The sequence below is a fragment of the Schistocerca cancellata genome, chromosome 8, assembly GCF_023864275.1.
Source record: "Schistocerca cancellata isolate TAMUIC-IGC-003103 chromosome 8, iqSchCanc2.1, whole genome shotgun sequence".
Classification (NCBI taxonomy): domain Eukaryota; kingdom Metazoa; phylum Arthropoda; class Insecta; order Orthoptera; family Acrididae; genus Schistocerca; species Schistocerca cancellata.
Window position 1 is genome coordinate 404,884,691 of NC_064633.1, and position 24,897 is coordinate 404,909,587.

Sequence of the window (24,897 nt, forward strand, 5' to 3'; positions counted from 1 at the left end):
GGGACTCAACGTTAGTATAAATAACTTATAAAGTAAAACGGCCTTAAACCTCTTTCCACAACGGGTATTTTCCTCTTACTACAATCTTTTATTTTAATTTACGGCTTACCTCGACGATGTCAGAATTTCTTTAGCGCATCAAGACATCCCAAGCTCCTCTACTCAGTCTAAAATTTAATTGAAGTACCTTTCATTTCTATACTATCCTTCATTTTTCTTAAGTGATCAAGAACTTCTTTTTATACGAATGCGTAGTGTAACCTCTTTTGGACATGTCCGGGTTCGGGTTCTAGAGCCGGTCAGGCACATATTTTCATTCGTTGCCACTGATTCTGTAATAAGTCCCGATGCAGCTAATATCATTAGTTCGTGCCATTTCTTTTCATTCCTTGCTCCCCGTCACTCCTCAATTAAAATAATTTCTTTTTAAATGTTTATTTCGAAAGTGGACCTGAAACTATAGCACGCAAATTTGTCTATAAAACAAATATCATGAGGTACAGTTTTGGAACCTTAACGTTGACTGAAGCACCGATTACAACTAGACTTCTGATGTATACAACCTCATAAATGATTTAATATTTTTCCTTGATAATACGGTTACAAAGTCTTTGATAAACTCCTCTGGGATGTATACCATACGTTGTCGTTCCTATGACGGTTATTTACAAACACCCAACGGCCATGCCACCTTGGTAGCTCCGGTTCCCATCCTATCACCGCAGTTACCCAACCTTAAGCCTTACCAGTACTGGTGCGGGTGACCCTCCGGAGAAAACTGGGTGCAGTTGGTTTTAAGGACAAGTAAGTTGTCGACGTAGTGTCCATTTAAAAGAACTGCCACAGTCCGTGGTGCCACGCGACGTTGTTTTTATTTAAAAACACATTAGAGATGTGACGGTTGGACTCACTATTTCAAGGATACTATGAATGAAACATTTCACAGAAGTGAATAGAGCATCGTTCTTGTAGTAAAGCTTAATGACATGATACATCGCTGTTCCGCAAATGAGAAATCCTTATGCACAGATAAATTGTAGAAAAGGACGAACATTAGCTGCCTTCCAATGTATATATCCGTGAACTACAAGTATTTTCAAAACCATGTGCAAACCAACATTAAAATTAAATACTCGCTACCCAAGAAAGAAATGAGCATGGCAGAAATCAAAATAAGTACTATTACAAATATCACGAAACTTGTATTATGTCACAGGTTCGAATCCTGCCTCGCGCATGGATGTGTGTGATGTCCTTAGGTTAGTTAGGTTTAAGTAGTTCAATGTTCTAGGAGACTGATGACCATAGATGTTAAGTCCCATAGTGCTCAGAGCCATTTGAACCATTTTTTGTTTTATGTCATTATTTTTTCAATTTAAAAACAATGTAGTTATAAGACAATCACAGAAAATTTCAAAAAAGCTTCAATTAATATATTATTAGAAGGGCGTAAATAGATTCTGACGGGTATTGGAGGAGGGGGGGGGGATGCAGGGTGCAGTAGGCTTGCACGATTTCAAGCAACGCCTGAGAGAATCGTTTAGAAACGAATGCCCTCCACAAACTCTTCCTCGCCCTGTCGGAACTCGTTTTCATAAATCAGTACTGTCTGGCTGATCGAACTGTTCGATATTTTGCCTCTTGGGCAATAAACTAAAGAATTTTGAGCAAATCGTTTCAACAAATGCAAACTTAGCAATATGGTCGATGTTTCTGTTGATCAACGCTACATTTGGTTGATACACAAATAAAAGTGAATTTTTACGCACTGATTTTAATTAATTGGTATATTTCTTGATGTTTACAGTTCCTTTGCTTTGTGAAACAAAGAAAAATTGCAATTCCAGACTTCTACCACTCTCCAAATAGTGGTAACCTTTAAATGCTACTCGTAGATAATTTGGGTATTTAGTGGTGCCTACATATTCTTAACTTTCTCTAACGCTAGTCGACGAATCAATATTGATTTTCCTCTTCTGTCTTGTTACAAACTTCTCCATATTATAAGCTGCGTATGACAAAAGCACACGGCTTGAAATCAATAAACGGCAGCATTTAAACTAACTTCAGCTTCAAATAAGATATGGGCTGATTAAGGAAACAACAGCTGAGGTCAAGTGAGGCCAACAACTGCAGTAACTGGTCTTGGTTAAGTATGGATGAGAGATAGCGGACAGGCCTATCGATATCTCGAACCCCATGTTTGACGTATAACTGAAAATGAAAATCTCATTCAATTTCACTATACGGCACATATATCGTGTGTAATATTATTTAGGTGACGTCAGAAGGCGAGTCTGTACCACCGGACACCCTCCTCCCCTCTGGCTACGTCTTTGGTGGAAGGGTTCGAATCTGGGTCCGAAGAGGTTTTGACTACTAATTAAGGCCGGTAACGCCCACTCCTGAGCCTTGCTGTTATGCAACATGCACTACGAATAACAAAAAAAAATGGCTCTGAGCACTATGGAACTTAACATCTAAGGTCATCAGTCCCCTAGAACTTAGAACTATTTAAACCAAACTAACCTAAGGACATCACACACATCCATGCGCGAGGCAGGATTCGAACCTGCGACCGTAGCAGTTGCGCGGTTTCGCACTGCAGCGCCTAGAACCGCTCGGCCACTGCGGCCGGCGACGAATAACAGCATATCATAACATCATACTTCTTGGGTTCTCCATTTCAGAAACCAATAAAATCTTCTAACCTAATCGGGACTTCGTACTGCATTGCAGATCAATGAATCTCCTCAAAATCCACTTAAAGAAACAGTATAAATAATACTGAATGACATCTTGGGAACTAAAACAGCAAAGAGCCGCATGTGAGGTCCTTTACTTGGAACCACAACAGCTTCCGTTGCCTAAAGCTACATCTGCAGGCGCATACCTGAAAAGAAAAGGGAAGTATCTGTAAAAACAAAATGTTCCTCCAATTACTAGCAACGGCATTAAAACATCACCATCCACGAAATTTATTTCGTATAAGACCGATATATGAGGATGGAATTGAAATGAGTATTTATTTGTTATTGTCGTTTCAAGACATTGGGGGAACATTCTGTTTTTAACAGATATTTCCATTTGTATTCAGATACCGGTGCTGTTCCAAACAAAGAATCATACTACAATTGTTTACCGTTTTCAATCCACAAGATACATGTAAAGCGAGATGAAAATGTAATAACTATTGACAACTGAAGCCTTATGACAGAGGAAGTACGATGAGATGGAATAACGAGAGAGAGAACAGAAAGCCTTGTTTACTTCCACAATAAATTCCTGTTGGTAATTGAAAATACACTGATGAGATTCACAAGAGGCAGAAATGTGCTGTAAACGCGCCTGCAGACAGTGGTGGAACAAACATAGGCAGATATACTGAAACGAGGTTCCCAGGGTCATCGACAAGGGATGCCAGAAGTCGCTCGCTAACTTGGTCACAGTACCGGGCCAAGGAGGTCGGGGTCTATTCTGCCAAGGACATTACAATCTGCTCTAACCTATATCTGCCTCTTAAAGAACATGTCATGTACTGAACACTCTTTCCACACCCATTTAAATAAGCACACAATCTTTGACGAGTAAATGATATATAAAGAGAAACGTTCTATTACATACCCAAGAAGGCACATGCTGAGATTGAAAAGCAGGATTCTGAACAATTTTAAATAAAAATTCAGAAAAATCGTATAGCTGTCAATTATTTGTCAATGATTGTCATTAGGTACACGTTTCAAATATAGATATAAATTTTAGAAGAAGATTACTTGAATAACTAAACCACTAAACAGTGGAAACACATGCGTAACATTAGTTAATCACCACGTATAACGAAGTCACCGCCCTAACGTCATAAAAACACCAGCCCAAAGAAGTTTCACTACCGAAACTTTAAGCAACAAAGTTGACGTATGCTACTTTTCTGATTTGAACAAATATAGATTGAGGTTATAATCTGAGCCTAAGCTTGTCGATTTAGGTTTTGGAATTCTTACAAATTACGTGCTGCATAAAGTATATAGATAAGGCAGAAAGGGTAAAGCAGCCACAGAACATGTTGTTGTTGTGGTCTTTAGTCCAGAGACTGGTTTGATGCAGCTCTCCGTGCAACCCTATTCTGTGCAAGCTTCTTCATCTCCCAGTACCTACTGCAACCTACGTCCTTCTGATTCTGTTTATTGTATTAATGTCTTGGTCTCCCTCTACGATTTTTACCTTCCACGCTGCCCTCCAATACTAAACTTGTGATCCCTTGATGCCCCAGAATATGTCCTACCAAGCGATCCCTTCTTCTAATCAAGTTGTGCCACAAGCTCCTCTTCTCCCCAGTTCTATTCAATACCTCCTCATTAGTTATGTAATCTACCCATCTAATCTTCAGCATTCTTCTGTAGCACCACATTTCAAAAGCTTCTATTCTCTTCTTGTCTAAACTATTTATCGTCCTCGTTTCTCTTCCGTACGTGGCTACAATCCATACAAATACTTTCAGAAACAACTTCCTGACAGTTAAATATATACTCGATGTTAACAAATTTCTCTTCTTGTTACATTAGACATACACTCCTGGAAATGGAAAAAAGAACACATTGACACCGGTGTGTCAGACCCACCATACTTGCTCCGGACACTGCGAGAGGGCTGTACAAGCAATGATCACACGCACGGCACAGCGGACACACCAGGAACCACGGTGTTGGCCGTCGAATGGCGCTAGCTGCGCAGCATTTGTGCACCGCCGCCGTCAGTGTCAGCCAGTTTGCCGTGGCATACGGAGCTCCATCGCAGTCTTTAACACTGGTAGCATGCCGCGACAGCGTGGACGTCAACCGTATGTGCAGTTGACGGACTTTGAGCGAGGGCGTATAGTGGGCATGCGGGAGGCCGGGTGGACGTACCGCCGAATTGCTCAACACGTGGGGCGTGAGGTCTCCACAGTACATCGATGTTGTCGCCAGTGGTCGGCGGAAGGTGCACGTGCCCGTCGACCTGGGACCGGACCGCAGCGACGCACGGATGCACGCCAAGACCGTAGGATCCTACGCAGTGCCGTAGGGGACCACACCGCCACTTCCCAGCAAATTAGGGACACTGTTGCTCCTGGGGTATCGGCGAGGACCATTCGCAACCGTCTCCATGAAGCTGGGCTACGGTCCCGCACACCGTTAGGCCGTCTTCCGCTCACGCCCCAACATCGTGCAGCCCGCCTCCAGTGGTGTCGCGACAGGCGTGAATGGAGGGACGAATGGAGACGTGTCGTCTTCAGCGATGAGAGTCGCTTCTGCCTTGGTGGCAATGATGGTCGTATGCGTGTTTGGCGCCGTGCAGGTGAGCGCCACAATCAGGACTGCATACGACCGAGGCACACAGGGCCAACACCCGGCATCATGGTGTGGGGAGCGATCTCCTACACTGGCCGTACACCACTGGTGATCGTCGAGAGGACACTGAATAGTGCACGGTACATCCAAACCGTCATCGAACCCATCGTTGTACCATTCCTAGACCGGCAAGGGAACTTGCTGTTCCAACAGGACAATGCACGTCCGCATGTATCCCGTGCCACCCAACGTGCTCTAGAAGGTGTAAGTCAACTACCCTGGCCAGCAAGATCTCCGGATCTGTCCCCCATTGAGCATGTTTGGGACTGGATGAAGCGTCGTCTCACGCGGTCTGCACGTCCAGCACGAACGCTGGTCAAACTGAGGCGCCAGGTGGAAATGGCATGGCAAGCCGTTCCACAGGACTACATCCAGCATCTCTACGATCGTCTCCATGGGAGAATAGCAGCCTGCATTGCTGCGAAAGGTGGATATACACTGTACTAGTGCCGACATTGTGCATGCTCTGTTGCCTGTGTCTATGTGCCTGTGGTTCTGTCAGTGTGATCATGTGATGTATCTGACCCCAGGAATGTGTCAATAAAGTTTCCCCTTACTGGGACAATGAATTCACGGTGTTCTTATTTCAATTTCCAGGAGTGTATAAGTCATATCAGAGGTTTGAAAATTTGCTACACTTGCACGAGGATAATGGGTTTCTAAACCATCTGATTATACAGAATATACAGCAATAACCTCAAATAACATTTGGGTATCTGTATATTTTGCAACATGAAAATTTAAACTACTTGTACTTAAAAGCATAAGTGGGATTTATCCCGACGTGAAGACTGGTTTGAACATTAATATCATGAAGTCTAAAATTGTAGTCTGCTGAAGCATTGTCAGCCTTCTCTATTAAATTGTTGTATCCAGATTTATCTTTCCTTGCCATTGCCAGGCTACATTTTATATCCCCTCTACTTAGAACATCATCAGTTATTTTTCTCCCCAATTAGTAAAACTCATTTACTACTTTAAGCGTCTCATTTCCTAATGTAATTCCCTCAGCATCACCCGATTTAATTCGACTACATTCCATTATCCTCGTTTTGGTTTTGTTGATGTTCATCTTATATCCTCCTTTCAAGACACTGTCCATTCCGTTCAGCTGCTCTTGCAGGTCCTTTTCTGTCTCTGACAGAATTACAATGTCATCGGCGAACCTTAAAGTTTTTATTTCTTGTCCATGGATTTGAATTCCTACTCCGAATTTTTCTTTTGTTTTCCTTACTTTTTGCTCAATATAAAGATTGAATAACATCGGGGATAGGCTACAACACTGTCTCACTCCCTTCCTAACCACTGCTTCCCTTTCATGTCCCTCTACTCTTATAACTGCCATCTGGTTTCGGTACAAATAGTAAATAGCCTTTCGCTCCCTGTATTCGACGCCTGCCACCTTCACAATTTGAAAGAGAGTATTCCAGTTAACCTTGTCAAAAGCTTTCTCTAAGTCTACAAATGCTAGAAACGTAGGTTTGCCTCTCATTAATCTAAGATAACTCGTGGATTCCAAGATTTCTACGGAATCCAAACTGATCCTCCCCGAGGTCGGCTTCTACCAATTTTTCCAATCTGAGTTAGTATTTTGCAGCCGTGGCTTATTTATTTGATATTTCGGTAATTTTCACACCTGCCAACTGCTGCTTTCATTGGGATTGAAATTATTACATTCTACTTAAAGTCTGAGGGTATTTCGTCTGTCTCATACATCTTGCTCATAAGATGGTAGAATTTTGTAATGGCTGGCTCTCTCAAGGCTATCAGTAGTTCTGATGGTATGTTGTCTACTCCCGGCCACACAACATACATAATGCAGTAGAAGATATCGTTGAATTAATTATAAAGATACAGTGTAGTCCGAAAAGCTTGTATGCCTCTTGCAGGGTACTTTCTGCTGAGAAATCACTATTAAGGAATAATTTCCATGCTTTGCGTCTTCTATGAGTCATTGAGCGTTGCAGTCTGTCAGCCAGGCAAATTCACAAGGCCCGCCAGATACAGTTAATGTCAGTTGTTCTCACAGCGGAGAGACAGTTCAGCCTGTGGCTCGTATTCGATCCTTACTACCTTCTCATGTCCCAATTCTGTATCGGCTTAAGGAAACCAGGCGAAGAACAAGTTTCGCGACACCGTCTTTGGCAGACCGCTTGAATATGCGAGCGCGAAGGCCTCATTGGCTAATTTTAATCCGAATTAAGTCGGAAACGGCTCAACGTATCGATTTTTTCCTAACTAGTATTTCTTAGCACAAGCAAACATGAGACAATTTTACAAATTTTAATACTGTTTCTGACCACCCTGCATTTTTAATCTGGTCGAAGCTGGTGGGTTTCAATGAAGTACCAATTTCTGACCACGGATTCCAAGACATAGAACAGTTATTATATTTCTCATTCTCAAGAAGGCACAACCACCTTCTTCCTAGTACTAAATTTAAAAATGTGTCGGAGTTCAAGTTTTGCGTGTGAGGACACCACCCCATTCCATCCACCGTCTTCCGAAGTATGTATTTACGGTCGTTGACGTCGCTTGCACGAAGACCACTCATGAAATGGGTACTGATCTGAAATAATCAGCGTTCTTCGGTTGATGTTGATCGTCGCCTGAATGTCCCAACGTTGGTACCACTGTGACAGTTTTTTAAGACGTACAGATATACACTCACTCATGAAGAAAATGAGGATTTATAATATGTGTCAGACGTTCTCTCAGGCAGAAGGAACTACGCTAATTAATGCCACAGTAACGAATTCAGTTGAATAAGACTGGGTATCATTGTTTAGCGCAATAATGTAAATTGGAAAAATCAATATACAGTGTTACCCAGACGTCGGTTCACAGATAGATGGAGGTAGAAAGGTACCATTTCACACACATATCTAAAACGACATGGAGTTTTATTGTAACAAAGAACGAGTGCTGGATGACGCTGAATCGATGAAGCCCATTTCATATTCCGAGGATCTGTCAGCATCCAAAAATGCATAATTTGGGCTACGTAAAATCCTAGAACTGTCGTCGAAATCCCAATACACGACGAGGAAGTCACGATGTGGTGTGGATTTACATCAGTCGTGATCGGGGCCTTTTTATTGTATAAAATTCGAAGTGTTGTCTTTCAAACTGTCAACGTGAGAGGTGTCAGGTATGCCGCTATGTTACAGAATCACACCATCCATAACCAGGTCGTTAAACGCTTTCTGTAAGGTACGACTTTCATATACGAAGGTGCTCCAACACATATTGCTTCATGTGTGAAAGATATCTTGAGCACATCGTTTGTTGAGGATCGCGTGCTGAGCTGTGACTTTCGTCGTGCTAACCCTACGAGGTTTCCAGACCTCTATACTTGTTATTAAAGGTTGTGGAATACCCGAAGCCGTAAGTCCAACGCGGTCGTCCAACCTGATTAGGCATGTTAACCGATAAAATTCGATGGCAGTTTTTCTCAGTACTTAGTGATATGCTGTACAGTGCTGTTCACAACAGTGCCTGTCGACTACAGGTATATCTGATGAATGACGGCTGACATTTTGAGCATTTGTTATAAAGAATGTCGTCTTTGCTAAAAGTCGATTGTTATGTTAATTATTGCTGTTGTGTCATGTTACGGTAATTATTGCTGTTATAGCATACGATTCACCATCTGTTCGTAATTTTAGGCATTTTTTTGGTTTCAATAAAACCCTTTGTCGTTTCAAGCACGTATTTCAATTTTTACCTCTCTATCTACAACACACCGTGTACTGAAGTTTCAACTGTTAACCGACTTTTGGGTCACCCTGTATGTACTGCTTTCGGTGAAACAACCATCTTCACAGGTGGAAAAGGTGTACAATACTCTATTCGTGACTCCTGTGAATATGGTTATCTAACCCGAAACCGGTAAAGAATAAAGGTGTTTTTGTACAGCTAATGGTTCAGAAACGCATTTCTTTAGGCTGCAAAGAGACCCAGGGAAACAGAAATTCTTGAAGTGAACGTCACGTGAAGGATATGCAAAAATGTTGGCCAAAAAATGAAATACGGAAATATCCAGAATATTTCAAATGGAAGAGCATGGAACTCAAGAAAAATGTTCACGGAATCCAAAAATTGAAGATACCTACGGCCTGTGTTACAGTTTGCAGAGTTTCGCAACATCTGCAATAAAACATGGCCAAACGGAAAGACAACAGTTTTCGGATTTTCTAAACGAGTCAAGGGTACAAAACAAGGATTTCACTATGCGATTAATATGCTGTGTCAAATACTGTCAATAATAACTTTCGCTGGTGACATTACCATCTTCAGTATAAGTAGGGAAGAACTGCAGGACCCATTCAGTGGAGTGAACAATCTAATGACACAGAATACCGACTGCGGCTAAGCCAAAGAATGACGAAAATAATGGGAATTGCGAGTTAATAAATTAATGATTCAGTTAATATCAGAATTAGTAAACACTTAGTAGACTAAATGACACTGACCTGCTGCTCTGGGGGCAAAGTTACGGATAACGGATGACATTGGGAGGATGGTAAAGCAGTTTAGCACGGGTGGGGGGGGGGGGAGACATCATTTTCGCCAGGTCTGGTAGTATCAAAGGTACATCTTAATAAGACTCAGATTCTTTTTTTTTTTTTTTTTTTTGAACCTGCATCTGTAGCGCAGGATTATAAGGAAGACGGGGGAACATGAAAGGAAAAGTATCGAAGCATTTGAGATACGGTATTGCAGAGGGATGATGAAAATTGGGTGGTGACACAGGATGAAAGGTGAGGAGATTCTCCAGAGAATCAAGTGAAGATTTACGTGGGAGACACCAAGAAAGATTATAAGATACTTGACGGGAAACATAACGAGAAAGTCGGTAGGGAAAGACACAGATTAGAATATATACATCAAATAATTGAGAACATCGAATGGAAGTGCACTCCGAGATGAAGAAACTGGTGGTACCTATGTGCAGATCGCTGCGGGCCGCATTAATTTTTTTATATACGTCCACTTGTACAACTACAGAGACAAATTACTCCGCTGACCTCATTTGCAGGTACCGAAAGGAGAACGAGGAGATACCGGGCGAGTGGAAACATGCATGATAAAAGTGGCAGGATTTCTCAAACGCTCAACTGCTTATGTTAAACATGCTGAAATAGTAACCTTTTTTCAAAAAGATATACCTTAATATTTTTGTCTGTAATGTTTAACCATATGGTTACAGATGTGAATTAAATGAGCGTTTTATCCATTCGCATATTGTGGCAAGTTAATGGGAACATGGATATTATGAGTAACTATTGCACTGCCTTCAGTCGTCATACGATATTTAAAATTTACGGAAAACAGAAACTGTATGTTATAACTGTGTTGTGATCTTCAGTCCAAAGACTGGTTTGACGGACCTCCACACGCTAGTTACTCTGTGCAAGCCGTTCCGATTTATCTCGGCACAACTACGGCAACCTACATCTGTTAGAACTTGCTTCTCGTGGGAAATAAGTAGGACGGTGTGCCAGTAGTAACAGCTTAAGCAATACATAGGCTGAAAAAAATGGTTCAAATGGCTCTGAGCACTACGGGACTCCACATCTGAGGTCATCAGTCCGCTAGAACGGAGAACTACTTAAACGTAACTGACCTAAGGACATCACACCCATCCATGCCCGAGGCAGGATTCGAACCTGCGACCGTAGCAGTCACGCGATTCCGGACTGAAGTGCCTAGAACCGCACGGCCACCGCGGCCGGCAAATAGGCTGAACTCACAGGATATCGCACTGTAGCAAGCACATTGAAAAATGACGTGCTATAATAAAACAAGATTTTAATTCACGTTAATTATTGTAATCACCATTAGACGTTCAGTACCTTTTGTATCTCATTTATAGTACATGTTTGTCTTACCAATGCTGTGTAGGTCATAATGCGTAGATGTTTATATCTGAATGCTAGAAATTGCTTAAGTATGTACCATTGGACAAAGAAATAAACTGAAGTCTAGACATTGTCTTCAACGTTTACTCCTCCAAACAGCCCTTCGTTGGAAAACTCAGGATGCATCCAATCAACCGATAGCTTCTTTTAGTCAATATTTCCATAAATTTCTTATCTATAAGTTTCGATTGAGAACCTCTTCATCAGTTATATGACCTACCAATCTAATCTTCAGCATACTTCTGTATCGCCAAAGTTACTAAGCTTCTATTTATTATTTTCTCTACTGTATAGTGTCCACTTGTTGCTTCCCTACAAGGCTACCCTCCGGATAGAAAAATGTTTTTGACACAAAAAAGGTAGGTTTTCCCAAAGTCTTTCTTTGCCATTGTCAGTCTGCATTTTATACTCTCGCTATTTCGGCCATCCTCAGGGGAAGTTATAAACTGACTGTAAATGCGTTAGGCAGTCGTGGCAGATTTTAAACTGGCCAATAAAAATAATATTTTTACGTACACTGAAATCAGTGCTTGCCACATTTCCGATGGTAGTGAGAGTCACGTAGCAGACGCACTCCCTTGCTGCATCTGTCCGGCATAATACTAACTCCATCTTAAATGAAGTACTTTAAGGGCGGTAGTCAGGTGAGCTGTAGTTGACGAAATGAAGTACGACTCTTACGAAACAGAAGACATGTGATGAAAGTTTCAAATGTGACCTCTCTGCTCTTTGATACAAAGATATATGATTAAGACATCGTACCTATCATGACACACCCATCCACATGTATGCTGATAAGCTGCGCTGTATGTCGAGCAGGTCGTCAACCTCGTTACACACAGTGTACACGCATGCACTCAATAAGCAAGACACAGACGTCTAGGATAGTTGATACAGAAGTAAAACAAAAATAGTATCACTCATCGAGTTGCAATAATTGTTTTCAGGAGGTTTATCTATCCTATATTCAAATGTTCCCGCTATCAATTCAGTCTCATTTATTCCCAGTGAGGGTTTGGCTGTATGAAACTGAGATACAACCGACCAGGCTTGAACTGCCCACGTCACTCATCGGAGTAATTGTAATGCATAAAATGAAGAAAAGAAGGTGTCTTGGACGTCGTCCATTGTTCAAGAAATTAACTATATAAATTAGGAATTCCTCGGAGTCGAAGAAGGTTTCCGTGAGATTTGCTACAAATATCGGGTGAATATTTAAAAATATTCCTCTTGAAGAACTCCTTTGTCTCACCTCCAGTGCGCTGTTATTTATCTGAAACTAACCCTAAGCTCTAAACATTCACCATGCTCTTATCAGTGATGAATAATGCAAAAACGAAAGTGGCAAAGATAGTCTTCTACGTTCAAACAGACTACGAAGATGGTGAACAATATTTTCTTACAGATGAATTCATATGAATATTAAAACCACTTTTATGTAGCGAAATAATTAAAATTCTACATATAAATCATTATTCTCATAAATTCACGTACCAAACAGAAGAAAACGCGTTAACGAGTATGATTACACCGAACAGAAGTGACATAAAGTAACTCTTCAGAAGGCGTTCTCAGAAATTAGAAATAATGGCTCTCGATCCGAAAATAGCTACTACAGTCTTTCAGATTTACTCATCTTCTCACATGTTCAGCTATGGCCTATTATGACTGCTGAGAATACTCTGTCCAAGTAGGTAACATATAGAGCTCGGAGTGTCTTTGCTGAGAAATTCCACGCCAGCCACACCAGCGAGTCAATGTTGGTTCCGTACAGACACAAAGGGATTAATTGAAACGAGCTCCAAGTTCTCTATGGCTGTCACGATTCACTGTCCACAGCATTCCAGCACTGCAGCTTGTGATCATTACATGAGTGCGCGTGTATCCTAGACCACTGCAAACGCTTTCAGCGAACCGAGGCAATCAAGCTACGAACAATCAGTCCTCTGACTAAAGTTACACGCATGTCACATTCAAGTAGGCCACCGCAAACTGTGCGTAGAGCTCAGCCAGGAAGACAACGCCTACATGCGCTCATCTGTGTGAATCAAGACCCACAACGAAACATTTTCACCCGGTAAACGAGAACGCATTCATTACCTTTTTCTCTCTCTTTAAGAATGAGCGGTTTCTGCCTAGAAATCAACATGCATTTAACAACCATTGTTTGTGCGACACTCAGATAGCCATACTTGCACACTATCGTCTGTGAACCGTGAATGGTGGGCAACAGGCAGTTTCCATACACCTATACACTCCTGGAAATGGAAAAAAGAACACATTGACACCGGTGTGTCAGACCCACCATACTTGGTCCGGACACTGCGAGAGGGCTGTACAAGCAATGATCACACGCACGGCACAGCGGACACCCCAGGAACCGCGGTGTTGGCCGTCGAATGGCGCTAGCTGCGCAGCATTTGTGCACCGCCGCCGTCAGTGTCAGCCAGTTTTCCGTGGCATACGGAGTTCCATCGCAGTCTTTAACACTGGTAGCATGCCGCGACAGCGTGGACGTGAACCGCATGTGCAGTTGACGGACTTTGAGCGAGGGCGTATAGTGGGCATGCGGGAGGCCGGGTGGACGTACCGCCGAATTGCTCAACACGTGGGGCGTGAGGTCTCCACAGTACATCGATGTTGTCGCCAGTGGTCGGCGCAAGGTGCACGTGCCCGTCGACCTGGGACCGGACCGCAGCGACGCACGGATGCACGCCAAGACCGTAGGATCCTACGCAGTGCCGTAGGGGACCGCACCGCCACTTCCCAGCAAATTAGGGACACTGTTGCTCCTGGGGTATCGGCGAGGACCATTCGCTACCGTCTCCATGAAGCTGGGCTACGGTCCCGCACACCGTTAGGCCGTCTTCCGCTCACGCCCCAACATCGTGCAGCCCGCCTCCAGTGGTGTCGCGACAGGCGTGAATGGAGGGACGAATGGAGACGTGTCGTCTTCAGCGATGAGAGTCGCTTCTGCCTTGGTGCCAATGATAGTCGTATGCGTGTTTGGCGCCGTGCAGGTGAGCGCCACAATCAGGACTGCATACGACCGAGGCACACAGGGCCAACACCCGGCATCATGGTGTGGGGAGCGATCTCCTACACTGGCCGTACACCACTGGTGATCGTCGAGGGGACACTGAATAGTGCACGGTACATCCAAACCGTCATCGAACCCATCGTTCTACCATTCCTAGACCGGCAAGGGAACTTGCTGTTCCAACAGGACAATGCACGTCCGCATGTATCCCGTGCCACCCAACGTGCTCTAGAAGGTGTAAGTCAACTACCCTGGCCAGCAAGATCTCCGGATCTGTCCCCCATTGAGCATGTTTGGGACTGGATGAAGCGTCGTCTCACGCGGTCTGCACGTCCAGCACGAACGCTGGTCCAACTGAGGCGCCAGGTGGAAATGGCATGGCAAGCCGTTCCACAGGACTACATCCAGCATCTCTACGATCGTCTCCATGGGAGAATAGCAGCCTGCATTGCTGCGAAAGGTGGATATACACTGTACTAGTGCCGACATTGTGCATCCTCTGTTGCCTGTGTCTATGTGCCTGTGGTTCTGTCAGTGTGATCATGTGATGTATCTGACCCCAGGAATGTGTCAATAAAGTTTCCCCTTCCTGGGACAATGAATTCACGGTGTTCTTATTTCAATTTCCAGGAGTGTATTTCGAGAAAGCACGTGGCACAATGCGACAGTGAGTATTATAAACTAAGGACTGAGCATTCGGAATGGGTCGATTTATAAGTATCTGACCCGAAGGTTTACTTGCTTGATAGAACGCTATTCCTTGTCCTGAACAGGATGTGTTCATCAGAGACAGAGATGTCGTCAGAAGTGCCCCAGGCATCTGTGATGGAACAGCTGATGCTCTCTGTGGGCATTAACGATCTGACGTACTGGGTAAGTATAAATCGGCTAAGACGCTCTAGTGTATGGGAAGGTATGGTCACTGAGTGACTAAAACAACGAAGTTTATTTTACAGAAAAACTTATTTTGCTAATGTCAATATGCAGTCTACACACTTGCTATTGCGGCCATCGTCAGGGGAAGTTATAAACTGACAGAAAATGCGTTGAGTGACTTAGTCGGCATTTAAATTTGGTGTGATGGATAGCAATGCCCTCTAAGTGTGGAAAAACATGTAAGTGAACCTAAATTAAATGAGAAATCCTGTAGTGTTGGTATACAGATACAGTGGTGTGCTGCTTGGCACAATAAGAAACATAAAATACCTAGGAGGTACCTGCAACAACGGAAGTAGCCACGATGTTTTAATTTTATTGTGCCTGGTGCATGTTCCATTTTAGCGAGATTTAACAGGTTCTTTTACTTTTTATTATTCTGATGATGGACGCTTGACTTCCGAAACGCGTCGATCTTAGTATTTTACACTATAAACAAGTGGTTCAGCCGATATATTTTTTTACCATTGACATTCAAAACCACGACCTTTCATCTAGTATGGAAAAAATCAAATTACCTCGGAGTAACTACGCAAAATGAATTACAATGGTACGGACACGTAAAAGCGGTTGTAGGAAAAGGGTGCGGTTAATTTCGGGTTACTGAAAGAACTCTGGGAAATTGTAGCCCATCTATAAAGAAGACGGCGTGCACATCACTTGTCGACACCTTTCTAGGTACTGCTCATGTGTTTGAGAGCCGGCCAGTGTGGCCGTGCGGTACTAGGCGCTTCAGTCTGGAAGGGCGTGACCGTTACGGTCGCAGGTTCGAATCCTGCCTCGGGCGTGGATGTGTGTGATGTCCTTAGGTTAGTTAGGTTTAAGTAGTTCTAAGTTCTATGGGACTGATGACCACAGATGTTATGTCCAATAGTGCTCAGAGCCATTTGAACCATTTTTTGTGTTTGAGATCCACACTATTTCGGTTTTCACGAAGATCTCGCAGAACTTCCGATGCGTGCTGCAATCAGTACGCTCGATCAAAATGTGAATATCGCGGATATGATCCATGAATGAAGCGGAAATACATGAAGACAAAAAAACACTTCCGTTGCAAAACGCTGTTGACAAGGATTAGACAATCGCCGTTTGTGACAGAGCGCAGAGCCTTTCTGCTGTGATCAACGTGCATGATGTGTAAGGACGGCGATGACACACAGAAATAAGCGCTCGTACTGAAGCGTACAGAGAGTTTCGAATATTAGTTCTGTTAGCTGTACTGCAGCCTCAACAAATTGCGTTAAATATATACTGTTGCAATAATAATCCACCAGAGTTCCTTTTTCATATTTTATTTACTGATTGAAATTTCCTGGTTAAATCCGCAGGACAGAACAGATAGTCGGAAATGTGGAAAGTGGCCAAAAATGAGCAGCTGTCAGTTTCACTCGAACACATATAACTTTATTTAGTTGTCCAAACAGTACAGAGAAAATTTTGGAACTTAACTATCGACTGAATATGTCACACATCTACATCTACATCCATACTCCGCAAGCCACCTGGCGTTGTGTGGCGGAGGGTACTTTGAGTACCTCTATCGGTTCTCCCTTCTATTCCAGTCTCGTGTTGTTCGTGGAAAGAAAGATTGTCGGTATGCCACTGTGTGGGCTCTAATCTCTCTGATTTTATCCTCATGTTCTCTTCGCGAGATATATGTAGGAGGGAGCAATATACTGCTTGACTCCTCGGTGAAGGTATGTTCTCGACACTTCAACAAAAACCCGTACTCTTGCAGAGTCTTCCATTGCAGTTTATCTATCATCTCCGTAACGCTTTCGCGATTACTCAAAGATCCTGTAACGAAGCACGCTGCTCTCTTTTGGATCTTCCTTATCTTTTGTATCAACGCTATCTAGTACGGATCCAACACCCGTGAGCAGTATTCAAGCAGTGGGCGAACAAGTGTACTGTAACCTACTTCCTTTGTTTTCGGACTGAATTTCCTTACGATTCTTCCAATGAATCTCAGTCTGGCATCTGCCTTATCGACGATTACTTTTATATTGTCATTCCATTTTAAGTCACTCCTAATGCCTACTCCCAAATTATTGATGGAAATAACTGCTTCCAGTTGCTGACCTGCTATATTGTAGCTAAATGATAAAGGACATTTCTATATATTCGTAGCACATTACACTTGTCTACATTCAGATTCAATTGCCATTCCCAGCACCATACGTCAATTCGTTGCAGATCCTCCTGCATTTCAGTACAATTGTCCATTGTTACAATCTCTCGATATACTACAGCACCATCCGCAAAAAGCCTCAGTGAACTTCCGATGTTATCCACAAGATCTTTTATATAAATTACGAATAGCAACGGTCTTACGTCACTCCCCTGCGGCACACCTGAAATGACTCTTACTTCGGAAGACTTCTGTCCTTTGAGAATGACGTGCTGCGTTCTTTATCTAGGAACTCTTCAAACCAATCACACAGTTGGTCTGATAGTCCATATGCTCTTACTTTGTTCATTAAGCGACTGTGGGAAACTGTATCAAACGCCTAGCGGAAGCCAAGAAACACGGCATTTACCTGAGAACCCGTGCCTCTGGCCCTCTAAGTCTCGTGGACGAACAGGGCGAGCTGGGTTTCGCACGATCGTCTTTTTCGAAACCCATGCTGATTCCTACAGAGTAGATTTCTAGTCTCCAGAAAAGTCACTGTGCTCGAACATAATACGGGCTCTAAAATTCTACAACTGAACGACGTTAGAGATATAGGTCTATAGTTCTGGACATCTGTTCGACGTCCCTTCTTCAAAACGGGGATGACGTGTGCCATATTCCAATCATTTGGAATGCTATGCTCTTCTAGAGACCTACGGTACACCGCTGCAAGAAGGGGCGCAAGTTCCTTCGCGTACTCTGTGTAAAATCGAACTGGTACCCCATCTGGTCCAGCGGGCTTTCCCCTTTTGAGCAATTTTAATTATTTCTCTATCCCTAATCATTTATTTCGTTATCTACGATTTTGTTATCTGTGCGACAATCTAGAGAAGGAACTACAGTGCAATCTTCCTTTGTGAAACAGCTTTGGAAAAAGACATTTAGTATTTCGGCCTTTAGTCTGTCATCCCCTGTTTCAGTAACGTTTTGGTCACAGAGTGTCTAGACATATTGTTTTGATCCACCTACCACTTTGACATAAGACCAAAATTTCTTAGGATATTCTACCAAGTCAACTTTACTTTCGAATTCGTTGAACGCCTCTCGCATAGCCCTCCTCACACTACATTTCGCTTTGATATAAGCTTTGATATAAGACCAAAATTTCTTAGGATATTCTACCAAGTCAACTTTACTTTCGAATTCGTTGAACGCCTCTCACATAGCCCTCCTCACACTACATTTCGCTTCGTGTAATTTTTGTTTGTCAGCAAGGCTTTGGCTGTATTTATGTTTGCTGTGAAGTTCCCTTTGCTTCTGTAGCACTTTTCTAAGTCGGTTGTTGTACCACGGTGGCTCTTTTCCATCTCTTATGAACTTGCTTGACACATACTCATCTAATGCATATTATACGATGGTTTTGAACTTTGTCCACTGATCCTCAAAACTATCTGTACTTCAGATAAAACTTTTGTGTTGAGCTGTCCAGAACACTGAAATCTGATTTTTGTCACTTATGCTAAACAGAAAAATCCTCCTGCATATTTAATATTTCTATTTACGGCTGAAATCACCGATGCTGTAACCGCTTTATGGTCGCCGATTCCTTGTTCTGCGTTAACTCATTCAAATAGTTCCGGTCTGTTTGTCACCAGAAAGTCTAATATGTTGTCGTCACGAGTCCGTTCACTGTTTAACTGCTCAAGGTAGTTTTCAGATGATGCACTTCAAAAAATTTCACTGGATTCTTTGTCCCTGCCACCCGTCATAATCGTTTCAGTCTCCCAGCCTATATCTGGTATATTAAAATCTCCACCCAAATCTATAACATGGTCGGGGAATCTACTCGAAATGTTTTCCAAATTTTCTCTCAGGTGTTCAGCCACAACAGCTGCTGAGCCAGGGGGCCTATAGATACACCCAATTACCATGTTTGAGACTGCTTTAACCGTAATCTTCACCCAAATTATTTCACATTTCGGATCTCCGTCAACTTCCTTAGATACTTTTTATCGCTATAAACACTCCTCCCCCTTATCTGTCCTGCCTGTGTCTGCGGTATATATTTCAATCTGAGCTAGAATTTCATTACTGTTTACCTCTGGTTTCAGCAAACTTGCCGTCCCTAGTACTGAAAGGTGGCTACACTGAGCCACAGCGCCAGAGATCGCGCCAGAGAGTATTGTTCCGCCGCCTCCACTGGCAGTAATTCTTGAGAAGTTGTGGTAGGCGGTTCTTTCAGATGTAGTGGAGAGTTGTTGAGATGTGGTAGTAGTGAGTGTTTGTTCCATGTTTTATGCAGCTATTTGATGGGAGAGATAGCAGATGTTATTCTAATGGAGAGATTGTAATGATCAGAGTGCATTTCGTCAATATATATGAAGGTAACAAATTCCCTGTTTTTTTCTTTTTATTATTTCTGTGTGTCAAATAATGCATCATTACAGGTTCAGTCAACAAAGCATCTGGCTTGTGTTCTTGTATTAGAGTGTAATTCTGGTTTTCTTGCATAATTATAGTATTTCTAATTTTCTTTTATCACGTCAATATAAATGGTACTTGAAATTTCTTGTCTTATTGGAGAAGAAGCCGTGCCAGATGTGTACGTTGAGTCACACTTCCACACACAGAACAGTTACTCTTGTGCTTGTTGTGGCGTTGGTTTTATAGTTGCTGGGGACTTAATTAATTAATTCTGTTAACAGAAAATTTTCATTTCATTCTTTGTTGTTGTTCTAAGCAGTCAGATAGCGTAATAATACTAGTCAGGGCCAGCCGTTTACGAGACAGCGTAACAGCACAGACAGTAAAATTATTTTCATAAAAATATAATTAAGCCCCCATGCAGTACTATATGAGCATTGTGACCGTTTATTAATGAGGGCAATTCTGGGACCTTTCTATAGACACTCCTCCAGTTTACTATTACCACATTAATATTGTCATTCCCTGTTGGGTGTTGCCCACTGCTACCTTGTCGCGTCTCAGGGGGCGTCTTGTCGGGCCTAGGGAAGGAATTCTCTAACCTAAAAAACCCACATGTGCACTCCACATGTACTCCGCTAGCCTTGTGGCCGCTTCCTGCGTGTAGTGCACGCCTGACCTATTCAGGGGCACGCAACATTTCTCCACCCGGTAGCGGACTTCTAGAAAGTTGCACCCCAGATCTCAGCAGATTCGTCTGAGCCTCTGGTTTAAGCCTTTCACTCGGCTCGTAACCAGAGGACCGCGATCGGTTCTGGGAACGATACTACAAATAGTTAGCTCAGATTCCACCCCGCGAGCGAGTCTTTCCGCCTTCACCAAATCCGTCAACCGCCTGAATGAACTGAGGATGTCCACTGAACCCAGACGGCAGGAGTCATTGGTGCCAACATGAGAAACAATTTGCAGTCGGTAGCACCCAGTGCTCCCTATCGCCGCCAGCACATTTTGGATGAGACCCCACGGCAAGCAGACAAAGTGAATCCTGGCCTTCTTCCCTGACCTTTCCGCTATTTCCCTAAGGGGCTCCATCACCCGCCTAACATTGGAGCTCCAAATCACTTATAAACTCCTCCCCCCGTGTGCCTGCTCGGACCTTGCTGAAGGAGCGGCCACATGTCCACTCACAGGCAGAGCGGGCGATGCAACACGGCCAGCCTCCACATTGACGCAGCGCCTCGTGCGACGCGAACGCCGTAGAACCCGCCACTCCCCTTGGGGAGAGGGTGGCGTAACCGCGCCCGGTACCCGCGAAGATGTCTCGACAGCAGGGACCGTGGTTCAAGCATGTAACACCTGGGCTGTACCATGCGACGCACCAGACTCCCCACTGCAGCTACACTGCGAGTCAGCAGCCTGAAGACGGCTGACCGCGGCCATCAGCACGCTCAGCTGTTCGCGGCTGTACACAGCAGTCACACATCCTATCCATCACAACAAGGAAACCTCCCCATCGCACCCCCCTCAGATTTAGTTATAAGTTGGCGCAGTGGATAGGCCTTGAAACACTGAACACAGATCAATCGAGAAAACAGGAAGAGGTTGTGTGTGCCGGCCGAAGTGGCCGTGCGGTTAAAGGCGCTGCAGTCTGGAACCGCAAGACCGCTACGGTCGCAGGTTCGAATCCTGCCTCGGGCATGGATGTTTGTGATGTACTTAGGTTAGTTAGGTTTAACTAGTTCTAAGTTCTAGGGGACTAATGACCTCAGAAGTTGAGTCCCATAATGATCAGAACCATTTGAACCATTTTTGAGAGGATGTGTGGATCTATGAAAAAAATAAGCAAAATGTACAAACTGTGTAATCCATGTGCAAGATATGCAACATCAAGGATAATGCGAGCTCAGGAGTGCCGTGGTCCCGTGGTTAGCGAGAGCAGTTGCGGAATGAGAGGTCCTTGGTTCAAGTCTTCCCTCGAGACAAAAGTTTAATTTTTTATTTTCGCAAAGTTATGATCTGTCCGTTCGTTCATTGACGTCTCTGTTCACTGTAATAAGTTTAGTGTCTGTGTTTTGCGACCGCACCGCAAAACCGTGCGATTAGTTGACGAAAGGACGTGCCTCTCCAAAGGGAACCGAAAACATTTGATCGCAACGTCATATGTCAACCGATTCCTCCACAGGAAAACACGTCTGATATATTCTATACGACACTGGTGACGGCATGTGCGTCACATCACAGGAACATGTTGTCGACCCACCTAACTTGTACATTTGGTGAATGGGTAAAAAGATTTTTCTACCTTGCCCGATTTAGGATTTCTTGTGGATGTGATAATCACTCCCAAGAAAGCGATGAAAACATAAGAGTTTGTCACATAAACTACAACAAATGAATGCAACAGTTTCACAGTCACACAGTTTTCCCTGTGCTCTGTCAAAACATACGTTTTTAACGTTTTCAAATTCTTCCGTGTGTAGACCATCAAATACTGCATATCTCCAAGCAAATCTGAACATGGCCTGGAATTTTGGAGAGCGAAGTTGATTATGTGTGAGTGCCTGAACTTTCATAATTGTCTTAAAATAAAAAATTAAACTTTTCACTCGAGAGAAGACTTGAACCAAGGACTTCTTGTTCAGCAGCTGCTCACGCTAACAACGGGACCACGGCGCTTCTGAGCTCGCATTCTCCTTGTTGCATATGCTGCGCATGGATTACTCAGTTTGTATATTTTGCTTATTTTTTTCATAGTTCCACACAACTTCTTCCTGTTTTCTCGATTGATCTGTGTTGAGTGTTTCAAGACCTATCCACTGTGCCAACTCAAAACTAAATCTGAGGGAGGTGCGATGGGGAGGTTCCCTTGTAAGAACTCAACAATTTACTGTATAGAGTTGAGTAATCAACTGTTAACTAGTCTGCTAATTCTCTAAATGCGGCTAATAGCTGACTAAACTGTGGTTATTAGACAATTCTTGTTGGAAACAATGAAAATAAGCACTAACTCTCTGGACTGTATTGAAAACAAACACGAAATTTATGGAGCGCTTTTACTAGTACTCGAAAATTAAAGCTTCCTAAAAGGAAAAACACACGGAAAAAGAAGTGACAAGTAAGAAAAACACAGTTAATACTTAAATTTACGCAGCTTGCTGCACAGGAGATGTCAAGCAGACGGCAGTTACGACGACGACATTGTTATAGCTTAAGGGCAAAACCTCTTTAATTTTTAAAACGGTTGAAGGCCCATGATTTAAAACACAACTACAATAAATTCTCAAAAGGCAGAAAGCACAAGTTTTTATCCTTAAATAATATTTCAAATTAGGCTGAAGGCCCAAGTAATCTAAGACTTTACAAGTAAGGTATTTTAATTTTAAAGCAGCTGAAGGCCCATTATTTAAAACCCAACTAAAAGGATATGAGCCATTAAAATACACAATCAAAGACCAATAAGAAAAGGCAGTGCAGAAGCCGGCGCTCAGAAGTTTCTGGTGGTCGGTCTGCACTTTAAATATTAACGTTCGCTTAGGGGAGACAGGTAGTCGGCCCAACTATATCCGATGCGCCGGCAACCCAACCAAAAGACAGTCAACGGACCCACCGACAAAACGACTTGCTTTCCACCCGACCAGTACACAAGGAACTCCAAAGCCAAAACGTAAAAGACGTAGCCGCCCACGACCAAGTATGCATAAGCTGTCAAAACTACACAGTGTTGGACAGCGACTACACGGTGATGAAAGGACACTGCCTTAATTTGTACGTCAGGGGCTAGGGCAGGTAACCGGAACGCTAACGGCCACAAGGTAGAAAACTCCGCTCGTGCACTTGGACTTCAAATAACCAAAACGCAGTTAAACTCCACCAGATGGTGGCCAAACTTTCGCCAACTCGAACACTCGCTGTTGCTCACTGGAATACCCCCAACAGCCAACCATGAAAACCAACGGCACAATGTGAACAGATTGTCTTCGGTAATTAAATCACCACTCAACTTTGATGTCCTGGGTCGGTAAGCCACGAACCTCTTAGCAATAGTAACAGCTTCCAAACACTCCGATACAGCGTAGAGACCACCAGCGGGCCCGGCCCACTGCGCCCTACGGAGATTTCTTGGCTGATCCACACCAACCGACCGACTGCCACATATCAGCACGGAGACAGCACTAAAATAACTGGCAGTCGACATCACAAGATACACGCAGTTTCACGAAATATTGCATGATGGAGTAAAGAATACTAACAGCAGCGACTGTGCAATAACAAGGACGAATCACGAGTCGGCACACGCAGGCAACCCATAAGCGATCGCCGGCCAACATACACGTCATCCGAAAAGACGACCGACCGACGACTAACCAAGGTGGTCCGCACTCAAGTGATATGTATCGGCAACCTTCGGGAGAGTCATGGCTGTCAGGACCTCACTGCAGCCGCCCCCCCGCTGAACTTCTGTTGTGTCCTAAGTCAAACACTGCCACATCCGAACTACACTGCTAGCGCCTCCCAACTTACTGGCAGATCCCAACTAACTCCGAACAAAAGACAACCGGGAAGTAATAACAATCAGCAAAGATAACACGCTAGGACTTATATTGATAAGTACCGCTGCTGCCGCTCACAGACAGGCAAGGCTGCAACTCAGTGACACCAGTAATTGAAATTAACATAACGAGGTGGTAGTACAGTAAAAACAGGATGTCAAATGTGAGATGGCACGAACACGAGCCACGCACGGCTCACTGATACCGGTTTCGAGTGATTGTTCGTTCTCAAGTGGTATGTTATACGGTCGTTTTTTTAACACTACCTACTTTTCTGTTGCGTGTGATACTTCAAAACTAACATTTAGGGTCGTATAAAGTACCGTATGAGAGTGAAACATCACTGGAAAGCGGTAGCAGTAAATAAAACTGTAGGGTGTATAATAACTATGTACAGGGTGTTACAAAAAGGTACGGCCAAACTTTCAGGAAACATGCCTCGCACACAAATAAAGAAAAGATGTTATGTGGACATGTGTCCGGAAACGCTTTATTTCCATGTTAGAGCTCATGTTAGTTCCGT